The sequence below is a fragment of the Castor canadensis genome, chromosome 14 (genome assembly GCF_047511655.1).
Source record: "Castor canadensis chromosome 14, mCasCan1.hap1v2, whole genome shotgun sequence".
NCBI classification, from domain to species: Eukaryota; Metazoa; Chordata; class Mammalia; order Rodentia; family Castoridae; genus Castor; species Castor canadensis.
In genome coordinates, this window is record NC_133399.1 from 77,510,407 (window position 1) to 77,537,689 (window position 27,283).

General features: G+C 36.6%; 1 protein-coding gene across 14 annotated transcripts in view; it reads left to right on the forward strand.

Annotated features, from left to right (window-relative positions):
* Window positions 1-27,283, forward strand: part of Sorbs2 (sorbin and SH3 domain containing 2) — a 326,863-nt gene that overhangs the window by 143,759 nt on the left and 155,821 nt on the right. For 5 of the 14 annotated variants that reach the window (XM_074054804.1, XM_074054800.1, XM_074054817.1 and 2 more), the window contains exon 2: window positions 9,900-10,037. The exons of 5 other annotated variants lie outside the window; for them this stretch is intronic. The gene's annotated coding sequence lies outside the window, so the exon portion shown is untranslated. The remainder of the gene's footprint in view (window positions 1-9,899; window positions 10,038-27,283) is intronic. 4 more of the 14 variants (XM_074054805.1, XM_074054801.1, XM_074054818.1 and 1 more) reach the window with 1 other exon arrangement.

Sequence of the window (27,283 nt, forward strand, 5' to 3'; positions counted from 1 at the left end):
AGGCCTAATGGTTTTACTGCTCTCTTTCAGCCAACCTAATGTGATAAAGTTGTTTTAAGATATTTGGGTTAGTTATTCAAGAAAAAGACTGAACCGGTTCAACCATTTAAGCAGATGAGAGGTTTGATTTGCCTCAGAAAAACCCAGAGAAAGGCATCCCGGGATGAGTTCACCTCTGTTTTCTCTCCCTTGGAGTGGGCCTCTAAAGATGGCACCTAATTTCAGTCCATATTAAAAGGAGTAGCATAAGGTTAACAGCTAAAGGACCAAAAAGCCTTCTCCTGGAGGTTTTGTACTGTTTATGTATGTGAAATTTTCAGTTTCTTATTGGGTAGAACAAACTGCAAGGAAACCTGGGAAGATAAGTGTTAAGTAGGTGGATTATCAGAATTGTTTATTTAGGAAGAGAGCAAAATTGGATACTTGGTAAACAGAAGCAGTGCTTCCCACAACGGTTTTATAGATTTTGTTTTAAACAGTAATGAGGGTATAATAATGACCTGATTATAAAATAAAAATACCTGAGAGAAATTTTCAACCAAATGATCTTTAAAGAAACACCTGCTGGGAAAAGGAGAACAATGACTAGGAAGTAAAATGTGAACATTTTCTCTGACTCAGGGGTCAACCTCCACCTCTCTGCCTGCCACGAGATGCCCATCACTATGGGCAGATCACACCCTGTCCTGCCTGTGGCTAGAGACCAGCCCAGTGTAGCTCAGCCCACGGGTCTGAACAAAGATTCCAGCCCCTCTTTTTTTTGTAAAATTGAGAATTAAGACATCATTACTCATTTCTCAACATGTCTCTCCCACACCTCTTTATTTCTGGTGTATCCTTTTATGATATGGCTACTGATGCTATTTTTAGCAGGTTGACTTGGCTGGCCAGCGTGTTCCCTCCCTGGCTTCTAGGTGTCACTGGTATACATGAAAGTGAGGGTATCTGTAGCCAAAGGTGACTGGTCCAGGGACTCCAGCACCCAGGCCTCACCTGGCCCCCTAAGAACTGGGGGGAATAATATTGCAGCAGTCACCTACAGGTGGATCTGTAACCCATGTCATAGCACACCAACAGACCACACAAACAGGTAGAGAAGGTATGGATTAAAGGATAGGCAACTTGGGAAATATAGCCATATGTCCATCTGGTGTTCATTTAGGAAGAAGTTCTTATCATGTACTTGATGTAATGAGTCCATAGTTTCTTCTAATTTTTTTCTTTTGGATTTTTGAGGCAGGTTCTTGATAGGTAACCCAGGCTGGCCTTAAACTAGCAATTCTCTTGTCCCAGCCTCCAGAGTGCTGTCATTATAAGCAATGTCACCTTGGCCAGCCTTTTTTAACTTTTGAATGCCAATAAACTATTCTTTATTGTTCTTTATTCACTCTTAACTTAGATTTTTTTTTTAGCATTTTGCATGTATCTATCTATCTGTGTTCTATCTATCTATCTATCTATCTATCTATCTATCTTTGTGGATGTAGAGTTAAAAACTCAGTCTCAGGTTCTCTTGTACTCTAACTCAATAACAATCAACAGACAAGACTCATGTGACTTTAAAAGGTGTGGAACTTCTTTCCACCAGCAAACAATCCATCAGTTCTGCAGCAGACACCACCTGAGCATCCTGTATTCCAGGTCAGTTCTGACTGATTCCACAGTCCCACGGGATGAGAGCTTCCCCCGCCTCACTTCAGATGACAATTGCAACCCCAAGATTTTTTTTTACCTGTGCATCTAGCAAACTGGTTACAAATCAAGGTCCCCCACCCCCTCCTTTGGTTTGGTTAATTTGCTAGAGTAGCTCACAGGGCTCAGAAAACATACTTAGCAGTTTATTGGAAAGGATAACTTTGTGAACACAGATGAAGAAAGCTTAGGGTAAGCTATGGGGAAGGGTGCATCATCACCCTCCAAAAATCTATGTGTCCCCTGACCCAGAAGCCCCCTGAGCTCTGCCCTTTGGGGCTTTTATGAAGTCTTCGTTAGTAGGCATGATTGATTAAATCACTGACCATTGGTGATCAGTTTGACCTTCAGCCCCTCTCCTTTCCTTTGGAGGTAGGACTGAAATCCTCAACTTGCTAATTTTGCCTCAGTTTTTTCAGTGACCAGCCCCCATCATGTAGCTACCTAGGGGTAGTCAGTCGTCAGTCAAGTCAGTAGCATGCAGAAAGACACTGTCACTTCAGAGATTCCAAGGATTTTAGGAGTTGTATGCCAGGAAGTGTGGATGAAGAACAAATAAGTATTTCACAATGTCATACCTTGCAAAATGAACTTCTGTGGTCATATCATAGGAATTACAGAAATGTGCCAAAGGTTGTTGGGTTAATTCATTCATTTCCTGGATGTCTCAGAAAAATATTCTTCATCCATGGTTACTTCAGTGTGTTGTACACATTTGCAAAGAACCACATCTTAAAATGTTAGGCAAAGACAACCATTTCTCGGGTTAGAAAAGTGACTCAAGCAGTAAAGCACCTGCCTAGCAAGCATGAGGCCCTAAGTTCCAAATCCCAGTAACAACAAGGGGAAAAAAAAAAGACAAGCATTCCTGTTCCCAAGGGTAGAAGAGGCTATGTAGCTCCTCCAAATCAACACAGCAAAGAACAGCCCCCACCTCCCTCAGCCCTTGACTCTGCTTTGTAGCCATGGCCACACAAAACTCTCCTTTCCCTCCTATTAGGATGACTTGCTCCTTTGCCAGAAAACAAGATTCCAAGTCTCACAGATTCTCAGCAGCTAGTTATTTATTGTGTGTTTGTAACTAACGTGCAATACAGATAGGAGAAAGGGTTTCAGATTCTGTGAATGACATTGATGTGACCATTGTTGATGCAATGCCTCATGCATGCCTGGCAGTCTGCTCATAAACTAACTGCCTCATCAACATCAGGCGTGGCCTTCAGCGAACGAAGTGTTACAACTGTCTAACAATACATAGACCAGTCAGAAGAAATACTTATTAAAAGGGACTAATCCACCCCAATAGGGTATATCATGGTTCAAAAAAAAAGCTCTGGAGATATAATGTATGTGTGCAGGGAACGTGGTTTAGGGCAAATCTATTTTAGAAAGTAAATGCAAATTATTTAGACAACAGAATTTATCATATCTTGTAGGTGAACAAGGGTTGCCTCTTAAGGCATCTTTTTTAACCAAATCTGTAGCTACAAAGTAGTATATTTCAAAGAATGATCTTGACTGGAAACAGCTGCTTAATTAGACTTCATACGGGTATTTTTTCATGATAAAATACTTTTTGTTTCACAAGTTCTGGTAAGTATATAAAAATGTGCTGGTGTGTGGCTTCATAGCTTATGAAGAATTCATTTTATCATTTATGTATTTGACAAATCCAGTTAGAACACTTACTTTGTACCAGACACAAATCTAATACTCATGTGGGAAATCAGTATGGAGGCAAACAAGAGCAAAGAGGCTGGTGGAGAAGAAACGCATAAATCAACCCATCATTCAAATGCACCTGAGATTAAACTAGCTGGGAATGAGGGTGTGATTCTGTAGGAGTTAAAAATGAGAAAACTTGACCTTGGTGGGTGGGTCAGGGAAAGCCTTCCTGAGGAAAGACACAGTAACTGAGGGCTAAAGGATGCATGACATTAAATGCATAGTGGGGAAGACATGGGTTCCAGTTTCTGGGCACTGCACACACCAAGGCCCTGAAGGTGGAACATTCCAGAAATTTAAATAAGACCAGAGAAGCTGGAAGAAATAGAACTAGAAGGAGCATATTGGAGATATGGGTGGAGATGCTAGAAGATGCTAGATCATGCCAGACCTTAAATAAGCCACCGTAAGAGGGCTTATCTTAATGACTTTTATATCACATGTTCAATTTCAAATAAAATATAAATACCAAGAAAAGTTAGATTATGATTAAACCGCAGAGGCACTTTTCAATGCACAGGAAATTTAGGCAGTAAGGTTAAAAACATTAATGCTTTAGCTAGAAAACTGAGTTCTAAGAAAGGCTTAAGGAATTATTTCTTGCATTTGATAATAGTTCTTTAGGCTCTCACTGATGAATTTTTGCCTTGCTTTGCAAAGTCCAGTCTCAGATGGGATAATGTTACACATGAGGTGAGAAATCACCTTTTAAAAAACAGTTGCTTGCTATCTACACCCGGACAGTAGAAGTAACTGACAACTTTGAAGTAATTACACTAATTGATATGTTGTAGCCATTGCCAAATATAATTTCTATAAGCCCAAATAAAAGCATAGATTTTAAAGTTAGTAAGGGTTGACATTCCAGTTCCCCTGTCCACATTTCAGAACACAAGAGTGCAAGGCTCCAGTGACTGATGGGAAGTTACTCAGCCTCTCAGGTTGGGTCTCCCTACTCAGCGTATTTGTACTTTGCTCAATTTCCAACAGTCCGAGGCTCCTCCAGGTGACCTGGTGGACTCTTGTGCATGAGGCTACTAAACATCATTATTTTTCTTGCATATGCTTTACTTTGCTGAGTGTGCTTGATGTGAAAGCTGTTCTTCTAATCAATTTCAGCTTCATTTTCCATTATTTTGCATGCCTGACCTCAGTGGTCCACCCCTTCCTTTAACCAGCATTATCTGATTTTTATAGTCTCCATACTATGAGAATCTGACTGACTGCCTTTTCAATACATCTTTGAAGCTGATGCCAGTGTTTCAGACGGTCTTGCTGCCTCTCCATAAACACTAAAACATTTGACTCAGAGAATGACACATTGTTCTTCGGGAATATTAGACAATGCTACTACACTGACATAGGCCATGAAAGCCTTCAAACATCTATAGTGCAATTCACTTTTCAAAGGACTTCAGGGAGAAAAAATGTACTCTCAAAAACAATATTCATGGGAAAACTACATTCACTTCCTTCCTTCTGAGATCTTCTTAAATAATAGGAAATGATGAGGAATCAATTGAGAATTCTGAGTTCTCTTGGGAAAAAAATTTAAACAACACCCAAAAAGTCTCAAACTAGAAATTCATTCAAGAAATCATTGCATATATAAAAATAATTACTAAATTTAGCCACATATGGAAATCTGTAGTTATCAAATATATTTTGCTTACCTCGCCAACATATATATAGCATTTGTGATATGCCAGACTTTTCTACATTCTTTTCAAATAACAACAATTTAATCATCAGAACAACCCAATATGATAGACCCTATTACAGAGGAGGAAACTGAGGCAAGGGGAGGATAATTGGACCAAGGATTCAACCAGGATTCAAACCCTTAGGCAGAGAGGAAAATAAATGCACAAGTCATCTGTCTGTCAACACATAGACCCACTTTTTTCCCCCTTATATGAAAGAGTATTCCTGTTGTAGTCTCTAAAACCAACTATGTTTACATAGAATTTAAGACACTCAGTTAACAAGGCAGCTGATCTGACTCTTGATTTATACCAGGGTTCTTATAACTAGTTCCTTATTTTCTTCCTTGGATCTTGCATCTTTGTCCAAATAACTTGCCTAGTGTCCTCATTCCAAATCTGGAGCAGCTGGGACCTCTGTCAGCCCTATATGAGCATAGAGAGTCTCCTGCCAAGCTCTCCACTGTTGGCCACATCTACTCATTGACCACTGCTTTTCAATTTCCAACATCTTTACCATCCATATAGTCTTATGTCCCCAGAGAATCTCCAAGAATCTGGCCCACAAGGGAAGGAATATCTGGTTTCTGATGGACTCCATTGCCCACAAAACTCTCAGTGCTTGCTTACCTATTGGAATCACCTGGGGAGCATTTTAGATAAGCAGATACCTAGGTCTTCTTCAGACAGGGTAAATAAAACTCTCTAGAGGTGAAAGACTCTCTACTCGTGTTTTTCAGGTAAGTCTTCCATGCATCCAGGGATAGCTATATCAATTTCTCTGTTTCAGTGTGTATGTACATAGCTTGAGGATTTTATTTAAATGCACATATTGGTTCAGTAGATCTGGATAGTGCCTGAGATTTTGCATCTCTAGCAAGATCCCAAGTGATGACATTAACATTGGTCCATGGAATACTTTTTAAGTAGGAAGGCTCCAGAGTAGCAGTGGTTGAGGATTATCTGGGACTTTATTAGAAATGCAAACTTCAGAATGCTCCCCAGACCTACTAAATTAGAAACTGTGGGAGTGGGACTCAGCAATCTGTGCTTCTGTAAATCTTCCATGTGACTAATGCTTGCTACAGTTTGATGATCATTGACTTAAAAGAGAAATACAATGAAATTGGCTGGGAGAGGTGACTCACACCTGTAATCCCGGGTACTCAGGAGGCAGAGATCAAGAGGATCATGTATCAAAGGCTTGCTATGAGTCAGGCTGGCCCAGGTAAAAAGTTAGAGACCCCAGATCAACAAAACAGCTGGGAATGATGGCACATGCTTGTGATCCCAATTACACAGGCAGCAGATGTAGTAGGATCCCAGTCTGAGGCCAACCCAGGCAAAAAGCACAAAAACTGATCTGAAAAATAATCTAAATCAAAAAGGCCTGGATGTATGACTCAAGTGCTAGAGTACCTGCCTAACAAGTGCAGAGAGGCCCTGAGTTTAACCCCTAGTACTGCCACAGATCAAGAGAAAAAAAGAAATACAATGAGAGCTGCATATGTAATTTAAAAAATTTTTAGTTGTCATATTTTAAGAAGTAAAAAGAAACAGGTAAAATTTCTTTAAACAAAATATCTGTTTAATCCAGTATGTCCAAAATATTATTTCAATTTGTAATCAATATTACACTTTTCATAGTAAGTATTAAAAAAAAAAATCCAGTGTGCTAGGTTGGGTGCATGGCTCAAGTGTAAAGCACCTGCCTAACAAGTGTGAAGCCCTGAGTTCAAACTCTAGAACCCCCAAAACCAAAAAATCCAGTGTGTATTCTACACTTATGTAACATTTCAGTTCCAGCTTGCCACATTTTAGGTACAACAGTCATATGTACCGGTCATATTGGACAGCAAGTCCCTAGATTCACAAAAGTGGTCCTAGCATTAACTTTTATCAAATGCTTGCTATGTAGTGCATTGTACATGCATAATTTAGCTAACCACAACCACAACCCTATAGATTAGTGCTGTTACTATCCTCATTTGATTCCATGGTTAGGTATACCAAAGCCCTTTTTAATATCTCACCAAACTAAAAGCTTTCCAAAATTGTTCTGATTGTTTCCAAATTACTTGGATTTGATTTACCAAAGAATAAAAGAAAAATATCAATAAAATCATTAATACAAATGTAATTAGGACCATTATTGAAATATTAATGTTGCGTAAAATAAACGTCATCATAGTTGAGTAAGTAGAAACATCAGAATTTATTATCTTCTAACATTTAAAAAAATGCTTAAAGTTCAACTCATGCTCTCCTGTGACCTCAAGCACAGACGTCACACAGGTGCTCACCATGGGCCGATCCTTGGGGGAACAAAGGAGACCTTGGTGAGGGACAGGACCCACTAGGATTCATTATAAATGGAAGCAGCTAAGGGTCATAACCCGCTTGCTCAAGTGCAGATTTTGACATAATGTGACTTAGGTAGGTAATCGCACAGACAAGGGACTTCCCTTTGGATGGATGTGGAAAGCTGGTAGTTTGGAATTTAAAAAGAATAGATGACTTTGTAGTGAAATATTCCTCTTTGTTTCCTGAATGTTCATAGTTTCAAAAGGAAGGCCAATTGTTAAGAGTATTTTCCCTTTTGTTATACACTATTATAAGGAGAAAAGACTAAAAACAAGTTTTTAAAAAAATTCATCTATTATATAATCTATTATAGGTGTCCAATGTATATTTTATATATATAATCTATTATAGGTGTCTAATTTTTACTGGTGGAATTATCTTTTGTCAAGTAAAACAAATATCCTAATTTAAACTAGTACGTATTTAAGACATGGTTAAATGTAACTGTTTAAAACAAACAGAAAAATGCATTATTCTACAGTGATTTTTTTTCAAACCTGGTATCTTATTTAAAATTCTGATTAGATATTTCAGACTTAAGTTGTAGTTATTGTTAATTGCAATTACCCATATAGTCTTAAAATTGGGTATATTGAGAAGAAGGATTTCAATATTTTAACATAGTATGTGAAGTAGTCACATGACCCTTTTTACCTGTTATGCATGATCCTCAGTGATGTCTACACCAAATCCCAATGTCTTTAATGGCAAAGAAAGAATTGGATTGATATAAGCATCAGTAACCAATCTTCATAATCTTTTCTATTATCATATTGTTGTACATTGTATCATTGCAAAAATTCTTACAATGTATCATAGTTGGACTCACCCTTCCATCGTTCTCCTTTATCTGTCCTCCCCCAATCCTCATAATCTTAACTACGAAATGTATCAGAGGTTTTTGTGCAGAGTTAGGATTTGGGGAATCTTCTCTAACCTCTTGAATAAAGCCATGCTTTTGCTTTCTGACTGCTTTGCTGCTTTGCTATGGACAACAAACAGGAAGGGGGAAAGGATTCAGGGATTTTAGCTACATGGAATAAAGACTTCTAGATGCTACTTACTTGTTTCTTTGGTAGGCAACCGCTTTCCCTTCTGAGTGATGTAGTAAAGACAAATTGCAGCAGTGGTGAGGTACACATACCCCTTCCTTCAGTCTTGGTAAAAAGAAATCTTAGTCTTGAACTGCTATGATTTGAATAGTCTCCTCATGTGAAAAAGAGACTGAAAATGTAGCAAATTCTGGGTGAGACATCATGGCACATGCCTGTAATCCCAGCTACACTGGAGGTGAAGGTAGGAGGATCCAGGTCCAGGTAGGCCCAGTCAAAAAACATGAGACCGTACTGAAAAATAACTATAGCATAAAGGGCTTGTTATATGGCTTATGTGGTAGAGCACCTATCTAGCAAGCAAGAGCCCTGAGTTCAAACTCCAACACCACCAAAAAAGTAGCAAGTTCTATTTTTATTTATTTTTGCTGCTTGTGTGTGCTGTAAGCCTCTGAAGGTGAGGGCACTGTTCATTCTGTCCACCATTGTAATCTCAGAGTTAATGAAAGATAGTGGGCTCAGAGTGCTTTTCACATAAATATTTGATGAGCGAATGAATTAGTGCAACTTCTACATTTTAGTTATTAATTCTAGGAGCCAAATAAAAGTTGAAGTTTGCCAGTCATCATTGGTGACCCAATCTAAATTAATTTTTCTTTAACCTATGGAGGCAGAAGCAGGGGATCAGTGTCTGTCTGCTTCATGTCACAAAATGGTCCCCCATGTCCCTGCCAACAGATAAGAAATGTCAACAGTTTAACTCAGTAGCTTTCAAAAATAGCATAGTTGATGAAATTGGAAATTTGAATGTGTGCTAGAAACAAACCATTTGTCTTCAGTCTTAAGAACAATAGGCTGACAACTGATATTTCTACCTGAGAGGTCTAAAATATTGTTTTAAGACCCAGGGTCACAAACAAGTAAATAGTCAGGAGAAAAGGCCTCCTTGTCACTAAGTTGGACCATCTTATTTTCAGCAGATCAGGTAAATCACTGAAAATTAGAGGATGGTGGCAAGGCACTGTGTTCCTTTAAGAGTCCAGTCAAGTTCGTGTGTGTGTGTGTGTGTGTGTGTGTGTGTGTGTGTGTGTGTGTGTTCAATGGTGTTGGCAGTGTCCCTCAAAATGTAAATGAATGTTTGCACAATGAAGCAAGTTGTTGTGGGTTTCCTGGTTTGTGTTGTTTTTCCCCCCTGGGGTGGGGGGTGGAGATTCTGTAAGGTATTTTCATCCCTTTGCACAGAAGTCCGGCTGCTGTTAACGCTGAAAATAGCTCAAATGCTCTCAGAAGAGTAGCACCACCCAGCAGCTGGGATTCTTTCCCTCTCTCATTCGTCTTCTGTCCTGCCCTTTTCTCCCTTCAGACACTTGGATTGGACTTAATCTAAAACCTCTGGAGTTCAAGACCTTTTGAAAAGGGCTAAGTAAACAATCTCTACATGTAAAAGGCCACTGACTCCTTCTTCCTCTGTTTTGATCAACTGTGAAACAGCTGCCTGTAGGTAAGGTTTTTATTCTGGAATTATTTGTTTTCTGATATGTTCATGACTAGTGTTTTTAAAATAGCTCAGAGTGAAAATAAGGGGAGACTGCGAACGATTCCCAGGTAAATACTATGTTCTAGCATCCAGCAAAAGCATAGGTACATTTTTGTGGCTCTAATTTTAAACTTTGCCTAAAGCTGTCTGTAATACTGACTGCCATACAGCCCTGACTATAGCTGAGCACTGGGTTGGAGCTCTAATTAAGGTTGATTGCCACAGCAGTGAGGGGACCTCTCAGACATCATAATTTTACTGTTTAGACTACTTTCTTGTTTTTAACTTCCTAAGGACATTTTCAAAAGTAGGAAAAAGATGCGATCACCTGAGTAAAACACTATATATTAATCATAATAATCGCCCCTTAAGAACAACGATGAGTCTGTATTAGATTGTTCTTTCGTCACTGTTTTGTTCATTGCTAGTGTAGAATTAGAATCATTGTTTGGGGAGATTTTTTTGTTTGTGTATTACTAGAACAATTTGGGTGATTCAGTTTTGAGATTCCTTACTCACGCTGAGTCTCAGCTAAGCTAATCTTTTGCTAGGTGCATTTGCTGGCGAGTTTTTCAAATGTGACCATAAAATATTTTGGATCATTTTCTGGGCCTTTCCTTTTCCACTCCTTATGCTTGCACTTGACATTTTGCAAAGTACTTTGATCTGTGGACTTTAACTTCAAACATAGCATTCGCTTTGATTGTGAGCATTTACTATGTTCAGTAAAAAGTCTTTTTTTTTTTTTTTAGTTTAATACTTTGATAGTATTTTCTTCAAATAATTTATTGGAATTTTGGTTTTCCTCACTGGCATGTCTTAGATTTTACTTCTGTAGGAACCCCCAATGGAAAGAAAAGGGTTTTCTGGCAAAGTTCTTTCGCAAAACAGACTTTGTGACTTTTTAAAGCAGATGTCTAAGGGCATGCAGTAAATGACAGCTTCCAGAACCCAAATCGATCAACCCTACTTGAGTGTCCTACTTCCTCAAAATTACCATGTGTCTTGGCCTAATTGTTGCTTTTTCAAACATGAACACTGAAATCCTCAGAGTTTAAAGATTCTTTTTTCCAAAGAAGTTTATTGGTATCGCAGACCACATTTCAAAAGAAAACATGCATTTAAATACATAGTGATCTTCTAAATACCAAAAAGTAAACAAAAAAGGAAAAAGATAATTTTTAAAAGAAAGCAAAGGAAATTTTTTTAAAAGAAAACTTTAAAAAGCCAGGCACTGGTGGCTCTTGCCTATAATCCTAGCCACTCAGAAGGCAGAGATCAGGAGGATCACAGCTCGAAGCAAGCCCAGGCAAATAGTTCTGAGACTCTATCTTGAAAAAAAACCCTGTAGGCCTTGAGTTCACACCCCAGTACCGAAAGAAAGAAAGAAACTTTAAAAAAATATCCTCAGTAGCCCAAAGTCTGGTATACCAGTGAAAGTTCTGCTATGTGAAGGTTAAGAGATGAAAAAAAAACGTTATTTCCTAATATGGACAAAATGTTGCACTTAATAGTCACTCATTCAATTCTTAAATATTCTATTTTAAAGAAGCTTGTGGTCATTGTACTTGTTTGTTAGCCTTTTCTTTCTAGCCCAAACACAGAGTATTATTTTCAAAGTCCTCAGCTAGATACCAGGTTTAATATTCCCTGGTGAAGCTGTCCTGTTGAAAGTTAGGAATACAATGAGCCTAGTCCTGTCAGGGACCATGAAGTCTCAGATTGCGCTACCCAGAGCTGACACAGTAGGCTCCCTGCTCCCTGCACCTTGCTAAAAAGGAGGAAGCAAGAGGCCACAGGACAGGACTTCAAAGGGGTAGACTTATGGACAGTGCTCTGGGAGAGGTCCCCCTGGATTAGGAGCACATGTGACATGATCTTTAGAATTTAGATCAATCGTAAGAAAACCTAGAGATGTTCAGTATGATTTTGTATTTCCAAAACCTCATTGTTACTTCCCCCCACCTTTAAATATGTAAGGAGCATGATCAATCATACTTAGTTATTTGAAGCAAGTGTGCCACTGTTTCTTCCCAGGATCCTTGAGAGGTCAAGAATACTCTCTTTTTGTAGTGGGAAGGCTTGGTCCAGCAGCGCCAAGCACAAATGTGTTGCAAAGGCAGTACAAATTCAGTTGCAAAGTCAAATGGCACCAGGAAGAAATCTGTTTGGAAGATGATAGCTGGTCATTCCCAGCAAGCCATTTTCTTAGTCTTGTTGCTCCCCCCACACAGACACATACACCCTGTATTTCTGTTCACCTCTTAAATGTACTTTGAAACTTTGGATTGTTTGAATGTGAAACTCAAGGGGAAACCTAGCCAAAGCCACTGAGTTTCACACAGGTTCCACATGAAAGAAGTATTCTCCCCAGCCTTGCTCGAAACTTGGCCCATGTTTGCCTAAAGATTCATGAATGTCAGGGAGCCCAGATTTGAAATATAATCCGAAGCCAGGTGACTTCTGGTGACTTTGAGGCTTTGTTGTGTAAGTACTGAAGCTGTCAAACAAGGACGTTCCTTATTTCCATAACTTCTACTGTAATTTCATGTGCATACACTTTTTTTCCAATTTTTTCTATGATATTTTAAAGCCAACTTAATTCAAATATGAATTTTTATAGCTGTGGTATTAAGTATTGGCAAACAGAAGTCTGCATTTAAAATTCCAGCACAGTCTAAACCACAGTGGTGTGAACATGTTGGTATAATTCAGCTGAAGGAAGGAAGTCCCCAGGGAGTCATGGAATGTCTTTCTTTGCTTAAATATACCTCTGTGCTCTAGAGGGACAAACAGTAACATTCTGTCCAGGTCTGTCCACTTGACAGTATGCCTTTTGTTCACTCTCCAAAGGTGGTGTCAAACATAATGGTGGAAAAAATAATAAACTTCCAGATACTTTTTTTGCTTGCTCAACTGATACACTCCTAGGGAACATTGTAAGTTTGACAAGTTTGGTACTATTACTTGTAATAAAGGAGTACTCAGTAAAGTCAATTACCCTCAGAAAATATTGGTGACTTAGCACTGATGTGTTTGTTAACAGTCAAAAGGTACTTTGTGAAGAAAGTGCGGGTGTGTATATGTGTGTGTGTGTGTGTGTGTGTGTGTGTTTGAGGAGTGGGTAGCAAAGGGTGGAGAGAAAGAAGGGATTTATAAAATTTATTCAGCAAATCTGTCACATCAGAAACAAAAATAATCAAACCCAGGATCTGAAAACATTCCTCTCTTTAGTTGATCATGTAAATTTATGTTGGCTGAACATTGAAATTTTTCATATTATTTTTTTCATTAAAGACATCAAGCATGAAGATTCCAGACATAGTAAATAATCTCCAATGACAATATGACCATTTTGGAGAAGTACACGGTTGTAGATGAACTTGCGTGAGTCAGTCTCAGGAGATGTTTGTGGGTTCTATCCCCATCATAAGATGCAGTCACCCAAGAACCAACACTCTCTCACGGTTATCTCAGTTGGAAGATTTGTGAACACATTTGAAGAATTTGCATAGAAGGGAGTTTGGGACCACAATAAAAATTTACTGAGACTAAATTTAATGACACAGGTGTAGATTCATGATAAAACTAATTGCTATCAAATTTCATTTTGAAAATTTTAGCTCATTTCTTATCTTACAAAATGTACTTTACTGGAAGCTCATGTCTATAATCCTAGCTACTTGGGAGGCCAAAATTAGAAAAATCATGGTTCCAGGCCAGTCCAGGTTAAAAAAAAAAAAATTTGCAAGGCTCCATCCCAATGGAAAAATATTGAGTGTGGTGGCACTTACCTGTTGTCCCAGCAGTGGCCGGAAGTTTAAAATAGGAGGATTATGGTCCAGGTCCACCTGGACAATAAACAAGACCCTAGCTCCAAAATAACCAGAGCAAAAAAGATCAGAAGTTTGGCTCAAGTGGTAGAACACCTGTCTGTAGGATGTAATGTGCAAAGCCCTGAGTTCAAACCCCAGTATTGCTATATACATATAATCTTCCACAGCAATTTTGCCAGGTTGAAAAAAAAAAAAACACCAAATACGTGCAAGCGCAAATGTTTCTCTAAATCACAAAAAACACTCATTTCACAAGTGACTTCATTTGTCATTTAAGAATGCAAAAATCACTGATTTTAAAAAAGTTGTGTTTAATTTATTGTCAGAGAAATGAAGCATATATAGTGCTTATATAGTCCTCAAGGATATGTTATATAGCCTACATTTATGCATGAAATACATTTGTTTCCTTTTTTTAAAAAAAATGAGTATCGGTGTGATCAGGACAAGGTAACAGAGTCCTTCCCCTGATAGATCAAAGAGGATTATTTATCTGAGGCAGATAAAACAATCATCTTTAGAAAATCATCATTTCCAATCAAAATTCTGTTTAGGTATGTAGTTTTGTATGAAGTAAGAAGCGGTACTTTAAAATACCCTTTAAAATTACAATGGCAAAACACCATAATAATTTTCCAGCCTCCTTTCACCTTTCCAAGACTGCTCTCAAACAGACGTGCAGTTGAAATGCACATCTTTGTGGGTTGAAATGCAGATTGCTGTAGGATAAGTCAAGTTTCCTTAGTGCCACTCTCATTCCTGGGCTTTATCTTGAGGAATCTGGGTAAGAGACCTGAATGACTCCCTACATCATTCCTGTATGCGCTGAGAAGTGCAGCTCACTTGAGCCACCAGCTAGAGTCAACAAAGAGAAGCGGTTGGAGAAGGAAGGAGTCTTTCCTCTGCACTTGACAGAGGGCCTCTCTGAGTCTGCTCCAAATATATTTTTTCTTTTCTCATAGAACCCTTCCTTTTTTTATCTTCACTTTACTTTTGCCAGGAGAAACAAAGAGCTTCCTTGCCAATCTGCCATCCTTAAGCTGCTGATGGAGAAAAGAATTTCAGGTAGCTAGCAGTCTAAACTACAAGATTCACATCTTGTAGATTCACAAGAAGCAGCCATGGCTCCCTGAGTAGGGGATATTTATTTGCATGTGCATCACAGGAAAGTTGTACTTAATAGCTGTTGAATATTTCACACTGGAATACAAATAGACTGAACATGAGGGTGGCCCTTCAGGTCAGAACAAGTTATTCATTTCAATTTTTAGTAATTTTAGAACATTTTAAAATTTACAGAAAAATGGTGAGGACAAGAGTTTCGCCATGCCCTATACCAAGTTATTCCATTATTAACATTAATATTAACATACTTTATAAAGTTAATTGATATTAACATCTTATTATAGCTCAACTTCATACTTTATCTGTAGTTCCCTAGTTTTTCCCAATGCCTTTCTTCCATCTTGGGATCCTATCCAGAGTATCACATGTCATTTAATCATTCTGCTTCCTTAGCCTCTTCTTAGCTGTGACTGTTTCCTTTCCTTGTTTTTTGATGACCTTGACAGCGTTAGAGAATACTGGTCAAGTAGTTGTAAAATTGCCCATTGAGATGTTTCAGATGTTTGTCTTATGATTAGACTGGGGTAATGTGCTCAGAGGAGGAGACCACAGTGATAAAATGCCATTCTCATCTATCATGTCCAAGAAGCAGATTATCAACAGGACACATCACTGCCGATGCTATCTTTGATCACCAGATGTAGTGTTTAACAGGTTTCTCTTCTGAAAAGGTACCCTCCCTCTCCCTTTCTATACTGAGAATACAACTCTGCACAGCCCACAAGTAAGGAGTGGGAAGTTATGTTCCTCTACCTTTAGGGCACAGTATCTACATAAATTATTTGGAATTTTTCTGAAAGGGAGATTTGTCTATTCTCCTCCATTTATTTAAATGTAATCATTAAATAATAACATCCTGAACATATGGACATTTATTTATACTTTGGGTTATAATCCATTACTATTTTATTGTGTTGCTCACCTGTTTCAGTTCAGGGCATTGGTGGCTCTTTCGGTTGACTCTGATGTCCCTTTGACATACTCATTTTGAGATACTTTTCCTGGCACTACAAGATGCTTCAGGCTCATTTTGAGTATTTCCTACCTTAATGCTAAAATCAGATACTTCTTCAAGAAGTTCTGATTACTTCTATTGAAAGAAATGGTATTAGTAACCAAGATCGAGGCACTCGTTTTAAATTTTGAATGAGACATTTCCAAATCACAACTAGTTTTAACTTTCCATACTTCACTGAAAAAAAAAATAAGTAAAAGAGGGACTAGAATTACAGAGAAAGGCACAAGGGCGCCAGTAGTATAAAGACTAGGCCTGTTTAAACAACTTATCAGTACAACACAAAAAATTGAATTACTAACTCAACACAGTTTAAATTTAAAATTTTAATCTTTTAGGAAAAAAAGGAAGCTAAGGTGTATATGTTTAATATACTCTATACAAGAATGAATATTGAAATTTTAAACCTATTGAAATCACCATAAGGGGACTAAGGTAGAAAGAAAAAAAATAGAGGAGATGAACCAATTCAGATTATACTACATATATACCTGAAATGTCACAAGGAAACTCCCTACATAGCTATCTTAAACAAACACAAATGACATTTTTGGGTTTTTTTTTTTTTAACAAAATCAGAGAACGGGGGGTGGAACATGTCCTGTCAAGGGTGTTGGTGCCAGTGAGCGGGGGGAGGATGTGGTGAAAGGGTGAAGGAGGGTACTGCGTGCACATGTATGGAAATGGAAAAATGAGACCTGTTAAAACTGTTCCAGGTATGGGGAGAGGAGAGATAAAGGAGAATGATGGAAAGAGTGAATTCAAATATGATATAGTTGATATATTATAAGCACCTTTGTAAATGCCACAATGTACCTCCAGCACAACAATAAAAAAAGAAGTATAAGGGAAGATTATAGTTTGGACATTTTATAAAAATATATTAAAAAGATGAACAAATCAAAGTTTTTAAAAAGCCAATTTGGTATTAGCAAGGATAGAACAGAAATATTTATTTCTTCTTCTAGAGATATATTTGGATCTGAATTTAAAAAAAAAGATAGAATTTGGCTTAAAAGCAAAATACATGTCCATTTAAAAACAGCATATGTTTTTAAAACATTTCATTTTGTTTACTTTGACCCACTGAATATGCTGGTCCATATTTGACCCACTGAATATGCTGGTCCATATTTGACCCACTGAATATGCTGGTCCATATTTGACCCACTGAATATGCTGGTCCATATTTGACCCACTGAATATGCTGGTCCATATTTGACCCACTGAATATGCTGGCCCACGGACAACTTTGGATTAGTTTAATTGTAGTGGAGCTCTTGCTTTGACAGGCATTCAGCTCAGTGGTACTTCTTTCATGCAATTTTGCAAGCCTAAGAGATTTGGAAGGTTTCAAATTTAGCTGTAAGTGGTACTCAGAAGTTTTGTGTTTGTTTGAACTGACCTTTGAAATATTTTGAAAATAGGCAGCATTCAAGTTTTAGAAAAAGTTTTTAATTTTTAAAACGCTCAAGAATGTTGAAAAAGTTGTATTTGGGTACATACTTTGTGAGTTTAGTGAACTATCACAAAGATAGTTTCCAAATATATTCTATATCTATAGGCCAAAAATATTTTCCAGTGCACATATGTCTTCTTTACTGGGGGTATTCACTTTTCTTTTTCTTTTTTTGGTGGTGAGAATTGAACCCACGGCCTGGCATATCACTAAGCAGATGCTCTACCACTGAGTTACACCAAGCCCATGGTTAAGCATGGGAAACTATGCAGAACCAGCTTTGACTGTCTAAATGTGCAGTTGAATTAGGAGCCACATCCTTGTGTACCCACAGGGCCAAGTGTTAGAAGGTGTGACCTGGCATCTGCTTGATCTTCACATGCACTGGCCGAATAGTACAGGGAGCCCATAGTGAAGGACTCAAGGGAAGTGTGGCAGATCAAGATGGAGGCATCTTGCTAAATGTCACAGTAAGAGGTCCAGGTTTCATTCTGATGTAGGAAATTGTCCTTGTCCTGATCGTAGAGGACAGTAACATGCTAATGTTTGGGAGATGCAAACGGTTCACAGAATATCACTTCTTCATAGCAGAATTCAAATAAGAAAAGAAATTGTATTTATGACATAATAGTAAATCATTGTGATTTTCGCTTTATGCCCATTGTGATTATTTTCATTCAAGGCAAAATAAGACTTAAACTAGATAGAAATAAGTTTTTAGACTTTTTTATTCAGATCGAAAAACAGACCTTGATTTATGGTGAGAAACTAACAAAACCAACTAAAAAAAGTAAATATAGAGGATGATATTTTGTGAAAAGAATAATGAAAGCTACTTAAAATATTTTTGGGTGTTGGCTACTTGTCTGTGAACAAAATATACTGCATTTCACTTCAGTTTTGAACAGCTTTATTTATTCATCATGGATGTATTTCATGTTTCAAAATTTCTTTAGAATTGGTGTACTGGCTTTCTTTCTCTGATGTAGTAAGGTTCTTAGCTCAATATCTATAGCTTATAAACACTTACCTAAAAACAAAATGATCATTTTTATACTATGGTGAGAAAACTTGATTGCAGGGAGATTTTTATCCCACCTACAATATTTGATCTTCTTCGAGTATAGAAATTAAAAAGCATTGAGGGTTAAAAATCATCCGTGCTCACATCAGAATTTTACTTATTCACATAGATCTACTAATCAATAATCTGAAAAGACGGTACAAGTACATATGTATTAAAACACTTGGCAGAATACCATTTCATATTTTTAGTGAACATTAAAACAGTACATTTAGCACTGGACTATACTTACTGATTTAAGAATTATCTTTAATATAAATCAGAGAGGAAAGAAATGGAATTTACTAATAAAAATCAAAGTGTTTTAAAGGATCACAGATAACTACTTTTAATGTCTTAAGCAATTTTATATTCAGAGTGAAACATTTTCTTAAGGATCTTCTTATATTGCTTCAATAATTTATTTTTAAAGCTCTCTTTACCATTTTATAGGACTCATATGGAGTTTGTGGTTTAAAACCTTACACTGATTATAGACCACTGTCAACCAATGCAAAAAAAAAAATTGTGAACAAAACCCAGCACAACCTTCAAGAGAAAAAAGACCTTACTATGTACCATTAAGATATGCCAATAAAAAAAGCAGAGGAGTGCATGACACATATTTTAGCTAAGACAAAGTTACTGTGCAGGCCTTGTATGGAACACACTGTAAATCAATACTGCAAAATAAGTGGAACCCTTTATTTGAAGAAAAAACACAACCAGAAATAGGAAGGAATTACTTTCATCTTAAAAAGAGAATCCATTAAAAACCTACATCACAGTAGTGCAAAGAAATATAAGGACTGACAAACAATAAATTCACATACTGGTTACCTCGGGAAGGAGAGAGATTTATCTTACAGAGGTACACAATGAACTTTAATTTAATTCATAATATATGTTTTAAAATAAATGATGAGCACATGGACATTTACTATATTATTCTTTCTATTTATTTAATTTCTCAATAAAGACCTGCATGAAAGAGTTTTCCTTCCTCATCTCCCATGCTTTAATTTCATTCTATACAACCAGGTGGGCATTGTGGTCCATGTCTGTAAGTCACAGGGAGGTGGAAACAGAAGGATCAAGAATCTGTGGTTATGAGAGCAATAGTAGGAATCTTTCTATATAGCTATCCTTAGCAAAAACGCTTTGCCTTTCTTATTATGCTTATGTCTTTTCTTCAACAAAATCAGTCACAAGGGCAGAACGGGACCTGCCTGAAACTGAGGGGGGGCGAGGAAGGGGAGCAGGGTGGAGAAATGACCCAAACAATGTATGCACACGTGAATAAATAAACAACAAAACAAAGAAGAACTGCAATGGGGGTGCAGGCAAATTTTAAGACCTTTGGTAAGTCATTTTCCCTGAGCTGACTTTTGTTTTTGTTTTGTTTTGGATAACAATGCTCAGATCTATATAGGGGTAATGTGATCTCATATGGGAAGGCAAATGTGATAATATTGTACATAGGTAATATACAGACTCACACACAAGTAAGTTTCTATAAAATGGTAACATTTGAACAAAGTTGGTAGACTATTTCAGTGTCTATTTTCTGTTTTCAATGCTATACTGTATTTACACAAGATACTACCATTGGGGGGAAATGAGCATAAGAATAAAAGAGATCTCTATTATTTCTTACAAAAAAAAAAAGAAACTGTGGTCAACAAGGGCAAAGTTAGCCACCCTATCTAAACAAAAAGGTCTGGGGGTGTGGCTCAAAGTGTTAGAGCACTTGCCCAGCTTGCACGAAGTCCTGGGTTCAGTTCCCAATACCACCACCAACAACAAAAAAGATACATTCTACATGCAAAAACAAGTTACAAATACATCTCTCAACTGCTAATGTTGAGATATATTAAATTTTTACTTAAAGCAGCCCAAATTTTCTGAAAATTTGCAAAGAGAAAGAAAGGACACACCAGATGGTAGAATGTTTAGCTTATACCTCTATATTTATATCTAGGGCCCAAAACATCTATAAATGGTGAATTAGAAGAGAAATAAACTTAGTTCTTTAGCAAATACCTTTTGTAATCTTATGTTCAAGATCTGTATCTTGGCTGTATCTTTCATTGTTATAAATGTGAGATTTACTTTTCAAACTGTCATTATGCATTACAAGAATTTGTGATGAGGTTTGGATCTAGCAGTGAATAATCATGTATTTGTTTTTGGATAATAGATTGAAAATAAAGAATTCTTACTTTAAGAGTATTTATACAATAAATGTATGAAAGGTGATCAACACATTATAAGCAGTTCTCTCAGATGCCACAGGACTATGATACACCATGATATGGTTCCAAAATGTACAGGCTTTTTGTTAGCACAGTTCTGTGCAAAGCAAGCGTTACATGTTTTTAACAGGAATAAGAAATACATTCCTATTCTGTAAGTGAATACATTTCTTATAATTTAATTTATTCAGAAAAATTTATATATACACAGCTGTTCATTAATAACACTTCTGTAATAGCATGGGGGAAGGCAAGTAGCTTTTCATCACCATTTGGCAATCATCATTGCTTAATTCCAAAAAAGTTTTATTCCCATTTTTTCTACCTGTCTGGTCCATAGAGTCTGAACACTGAACACTTACATGCTGAGTTAGACAAGAAAATTGTAAACTGTGAAACTGTGACAAAGCAAAGGGGCTTGAGCTGCAGTAGGTAATTGGGTGGAGATGTGGCCAGAAGGCCAGAGTTAGTTGAACATGGCATGTCTTCAGATTGCTCACAGCCTCAAACTCCAGTCCTTGGTGGGGAGAATGGCTCTTTCCTTCTGCTATAGCAAGGACATCTTTTTCTTGGGAATTTCATCTCCTGTTTTTAATAAGCAGAAGGAAAATCAAAGTCATCATGCACCTGCCATCTTACAAGTGCCTTTGCCTCAAAATAGTCAATATGCATAGTCTGGGGTAATTAACGTATTCATATGCAAAGTCTGAAAACACATAAAAATATTTTTTAAAATAAACAGTAAATACATGAAAAATCACACTGTTCTATTAACACCAAGAATTACTTAGAATTTCTTTATGTCATTGTTAGTAAGGCTCAGAAACTAAATATTACATAATTAGCAGAAATAATATTTGGAAATGAATGTGAGGAAAAGACTTAGATTACTGACATTCCACACTGTTGACTCCCTGACCTTCATTAAAAATCTCTTCTCTGTTAAGATTTATGCTTAACATGCTGCTGTCTTAATTTAGAAAATGTGAGTACAAGAAATGACACCTTATTTTGAGGCTTCCAATACAGTTCTTGCAGAAATGGTATTTTTATACTTTATATGAATGTCATATGCCATGTTTAATTTCTCATTTTTGACATGTACATCTATAAAATTTGTAGATAGATAGAAATGAGGGTAGGCAATATATTATGTAGCATGCTATCAACTGGAACTTTAATTTATAGCATATTTATACATAGAGACAATGGAATATAACAATGCAAACAAGTACAAGTTTTAATGTGTTTTGAATTATTTGCTTAGTAGTATTATTAAATTATATTTGATTTTGTTTTAGCATTGTGACATGACATAAATTTTCAATGTCAAAAGTAACTTACCATTGCATATAATCTATCTTCTCATTTTTTCCTATACTGAGATCTATAAACAGGCTAAAAAAGTCCTCCTATGTATTATAATGACTAACGTACTGCCTCTTGTTTTGCAAGTATAAATATGCATAAAATTAATACTCATGACTTAGTTTAACCCTCAAAAGAATTGAAGAATTAATACATGGGTTGAATGAAGTATCCAGCCAGATGCAGACAGAGTCATACGATTCAAACTATCATTTTATGCCACAGACATATTTTATTTGAGATAAAATATTAAGAATTCTTGTATAGATTATAATATATGGATAATGATGTTTAATATTTGAAATTTGCTAAATTTTGAAAATTATTAACTTTGATATTTTTCTTTTTCCTTATTTATATTTGTATTTGTATTTTTATTTTAATTATTCATTTATTCACATGTGCATACATTGTTTGGGTCCCTTATTTATATTTTTAAATGAGCATGTACAACTCACAGATTTTTAAAGCTAGCTACCCAGCATTCATCAATGCACTTAGGACACAATAGTAAAATAAAAATGAAACAAAAAAAATCTCTTTTCCTTTGCCTTCTGTGACTCTGCAGGCTCCTGATTTTCCTTCAGTGTCTCTGATTACACCCACTGAATTCCACTTACAGGTGTTTCTTTCTTCGCCTAACCTTATACTTATTCCCTTGGGTTCTGTCCCTGTCCTAAATCTCTATAACCTTCCCTGAGTTCACTTGTTTCCTCTCATGATGATCCCCAAACCTGTGTTTCTGTTCCTGGTCTCTCTCTCACACAGGTTCTAGACTATTTTCCAAGTAGCTCACTTGAATAACTTCTGAGTAGTACCTCAAACTCAATACTTCTAAAACTCACCCTCTTGAGACTCCTCCACCTTCTCTTCCTCTCAGGCTATATTTTGACAATGGCATCACCCAAATACTCAGGAGCAAAATCTTAGACAAGCATTTTTCCCCACACCAATTAGTCACTACTCATTAATTCCTATTACCCGTTTACTATAACTACAAGGCTATTGCAACACTTTCTTTATTGTCATCAATTAATAGTACAAAGGGGTTTCATTGTGATATGATGTTTTCTGATCAAATTCACTCCATCTGTTACTCTATCTAACCCTCCTGGTATTCCCCCCCCCCCTTTTAGAAGTTTTTAGTGGGTTTTATTACCTCATATTCATAATGTATATAATGTTCTCTGATTATGTTCATTTCCCATCACCCTCTCCTTTCCCCCTTCCCCTCCAACTGGTTCCCCTAAACAATCCTCCTTTGCAATTATGTGACATTATTGTTGTTATTATTTAGATCCAGATTCCACGTATCAATAAAGACATATATTTGTCTTTCTGAGGTTGGCTTATCTTGTTCAGCATGGTGATCTCTGGTTCTATCCATTTTCTTACAAATGCCATAATTTCATGGCTAAATACTCTATGTGTATATATACCACATTTTCTTTAAACATTTTGCATTGGTTGTTGTGCACTTAGGTTGATTCCATAGCTTGGCTATTATGAATAGTGCTTCAATAAAAATGGGTGTGTAGGTGTCTCTATTGTATATTGACTTACATTCTTTTGGATTTATATCCAACAAGAGTATGGTACAGTCTATTTTGGTAGTTCTATTTTTAGTTTTGAGGAACCCCATACTGATTTCCATAGTGGCTACCCTAATTTACATTCCCACCAGCAGTGTACAAGGGTCCCTTCCCTCCACATCCTCACCAGCATTTGTTGTTTATTTTCCTGAGATTGCCATTCTGACTAGGGTAAATAGAATCTTAGTATCATTGTGCTCTGCATTTCCTCCATGATTAAGGATGTTGAACGTTTCTTCATGTATTTATTTGTCATTTGTACTTCTTTTTTTGAGAACTATCTGTTCAACCTATTTGTCCACTTATTGCAGCACTCTTGAGTAGGATTTCTCAGTAGTATCCTGACTATTCTTTGGATCCTTTCACTCTGCCATTTCGTCTAATCCCTTGCAGCTATAGTTACCTTGCCAAAATAAATGAGCTTTGCATGTAGACTTCCCATCTTCCCATCTGCCAAGCTCTCCTATCACATAGCAATTTCCCAAAACCTGACGCTGTCAACCCAGGAGGTAAACTCAGTGCATGTTTTTAGGCATAAATAGCCCTGTGTGTTCCAAAATAAAAGGCAGAGCTGGCCACATTTCCAGACTTATTACCGGGAAAGGGTGTGGCTAACTGTGCTGGGCATGGAACAGAGATCTAACGTCAACTCTGATACTTTCCTCAAAGAACCCTTTTCCTCAAATTCTCCTGACAGAACTGACAATGTTCACAAGTCATTTATTTCTTGCCACATATTATGTACTAATATGATGGTTGTAGGAACAAATGCTAAATTATAGTAGTTCTGTTAAAAATTTAGTCTGTCATTAAATTGCAAAGGTTGAAACCAAAAAACTCCATATGATTCAAATGTGATAATAAAGACTTCATATATAATTTTTAAAAATAAATGAAGTGTCACAAAATGATACTGCTTAAGTCATTAAAAGTAATTGTGTTCACTTAAAATGCCACTTGATTTCACTAGTAAACTAATTTTCTGATTCATACACAAGATCATTCTTTTTAAATTTATAAGTACAGCAGAGTGCTAAATATATCAAGCTACAATGTCCATTAAAAAAATATAAGAACAATGTACCATGTTTAGTGACACATGCCTGTAATTCCAGCACTTGAGAGGCTAATGGAGGAACTCTGGGAATTTAGGCTAGCCTAGGTTGCATACCAAGACCCTGTCTCAAAAATGAAAACAAATACATAAACAAGGGTGGTGTCATATTCTGGGACAGAGTTCACATTCATTGAATTATTAAAGTAAATGTCACTTAGATTAGTATGAAATGAAGGATGAAATTCTAAATATAAAACTTCTAGATCTTCTAGCATTTATTCCAGCATTGGCCTTTATGTTATTTAATCAGCAATCATTTGTGTAGAGTCTACTTGGTACTCTGTATTGGCCTCTGTAACGGTTGCTGGGAACTGCGTCTTTGCTCTGTCATGGAGCTTAAAATGCAAACAAAGACCAGTTACCAAAAGGCAATTGCCCAAATAAGCATGTAATTAAAATTTAATAAGAGCCATGAAAGGAAAATGCAGGAGATGAGGAGAACAGAATCTATAATTTGAAGATCCGAAAGTACATGACAAAAAGACTTCGAGATTTGAGCTTAGTGAAATGATTAGGAAGATCATCTACTTAGTGTAAGTACCAGTGGAGGCCTTACAGTGTGCCTAGAACGAGAGTGCCTTTTACCACTGACTGAATCTAAAGAAGTGTGGGTATGAGTGCTCCAAATTCAGGTAGACCAGATATCCCTCTGAACTCTCAGGAATTTACTTTCTAAATATAGGTGAGTTTATGTGCTGGTCTTCGTTTTTTGGAAAGAGTATCTTAAGAATGATAGCTAACTGTACTAATACATACATTTACAAATATATTTATATATATAAATTATTCATGGATTGTAGAGATATTAATGTATTTGCTCCTATTTAAATATCAAAGAATTATTTCTAAAACAATCTGTAAAAGACAAATATGAACTTTCGAGAAAAACTTTTTAAAGCCTTAAGTACAAATTTTCAAGATGAACATTCCCCAAAAAGTCTAACAGAAGGATATTGAAAGATTTCTCAATGAAAAAAAGACATTACTGATTGCAACTATGAATTTGAGTATTTAACATATCTTCAAGTGTGAAAGAAGATGTTTAATGTTTTCTTCCTCATGGGCAACTACCTTTCAAGACAACACATAGTTGTAACATAAAAGATATATTTTCTTCATAGACCAAGATAAATCTGTGTGTGCATGTGTGTATAAGATTATATGTGATATGTGTAATTTAAAAAGAAATATTTTCTACTTTCCTAGCATCATGATAAATTATTCAAATAGGATTGATCATTCTTTCTTCTGCTACTTATGCCATCATTCACATTCTTGAAATTGGCAACAGGGCTGATTTATTTTAACGATGTCAATGTTTTCAAATAAAAATATCTGCTTGCAGCTAAAGAGAGTTTTTTTTTTTTTTTTTACTTCATTGCACATTTTTATTTTTCTGGATCTTTTCATGAACTCATTTGAAAAAGGCAGCTGGGTTCTTTTATGGTATTTCTTTTCCAGAGATCAGTATTGTTCTAGTGAACACTACTAAAGGAACAAAGTCTGTGAGGATAGACATTATACAGACATAGACCACCTGAACAAGTGCATCTTATTAAATTTTTCAGAGCGTTCCTTCCTCATGTTTGGCCAAACCATGGAGAGTAAGGAAAAAGAAAGTCACTTCCAATTCAGTGGAAACTAAGCACAGTACAATATATTGAGGTTATTTCTGACATGAGAATTGGACTTGAGGTAGGAAGTGTGAGCACGGAGGGGGACCGGATGTGTTGAGGAAAACAGAAGTCAGAGTGGCAGTTGTATCCTCCCTGCTGTGCTCTCCTCCGGTGTGCAGTGGTTCAGTGAGTGAGCTTGAAGTGAAAGAGACATTTGCCACAAAGGAATAGCAAAGTGCTGTGGTGTAAAGTATTTTCTAGAAGTTGAAGATTTAACCTTAATTGATTGCTAACATTGGCTACAGTATTAATAGAAAGTAGGGGATTTTTCAAAATATTATGAGCTTTGAAATTATTAAGACAATAGTAACATAAGACTATGACACCAGTTGAGAGAATTATAGCAGGGGCATCTTACAGGTTCGTTCTGTTGGCTTCTGTCTAAAATGTCACCTTCATCTTTGAATATTTATCAAATTATGATGACTTCTTAAAACATTCATCTAAAACACAGCTAAATATTATCAAATTAGTCCATTTTCCATATTTTTTCAATTGTGAGGGGAAAAAAAATCTTTCATCCCCTAGGAAATTCATCTATTTGAGAGATTTCTTTGGTATTCTCTACATTATTCATCCATTATTATAAGAGTTTGTGAGTGGTTGAACCTATGTTCTCTCTATCCTCTGATGTTAAATACATCATATTATGTAGTCATCTAACACAGCCATTTGAAAGTGACATCCTCTTCCTCTGTCCCACA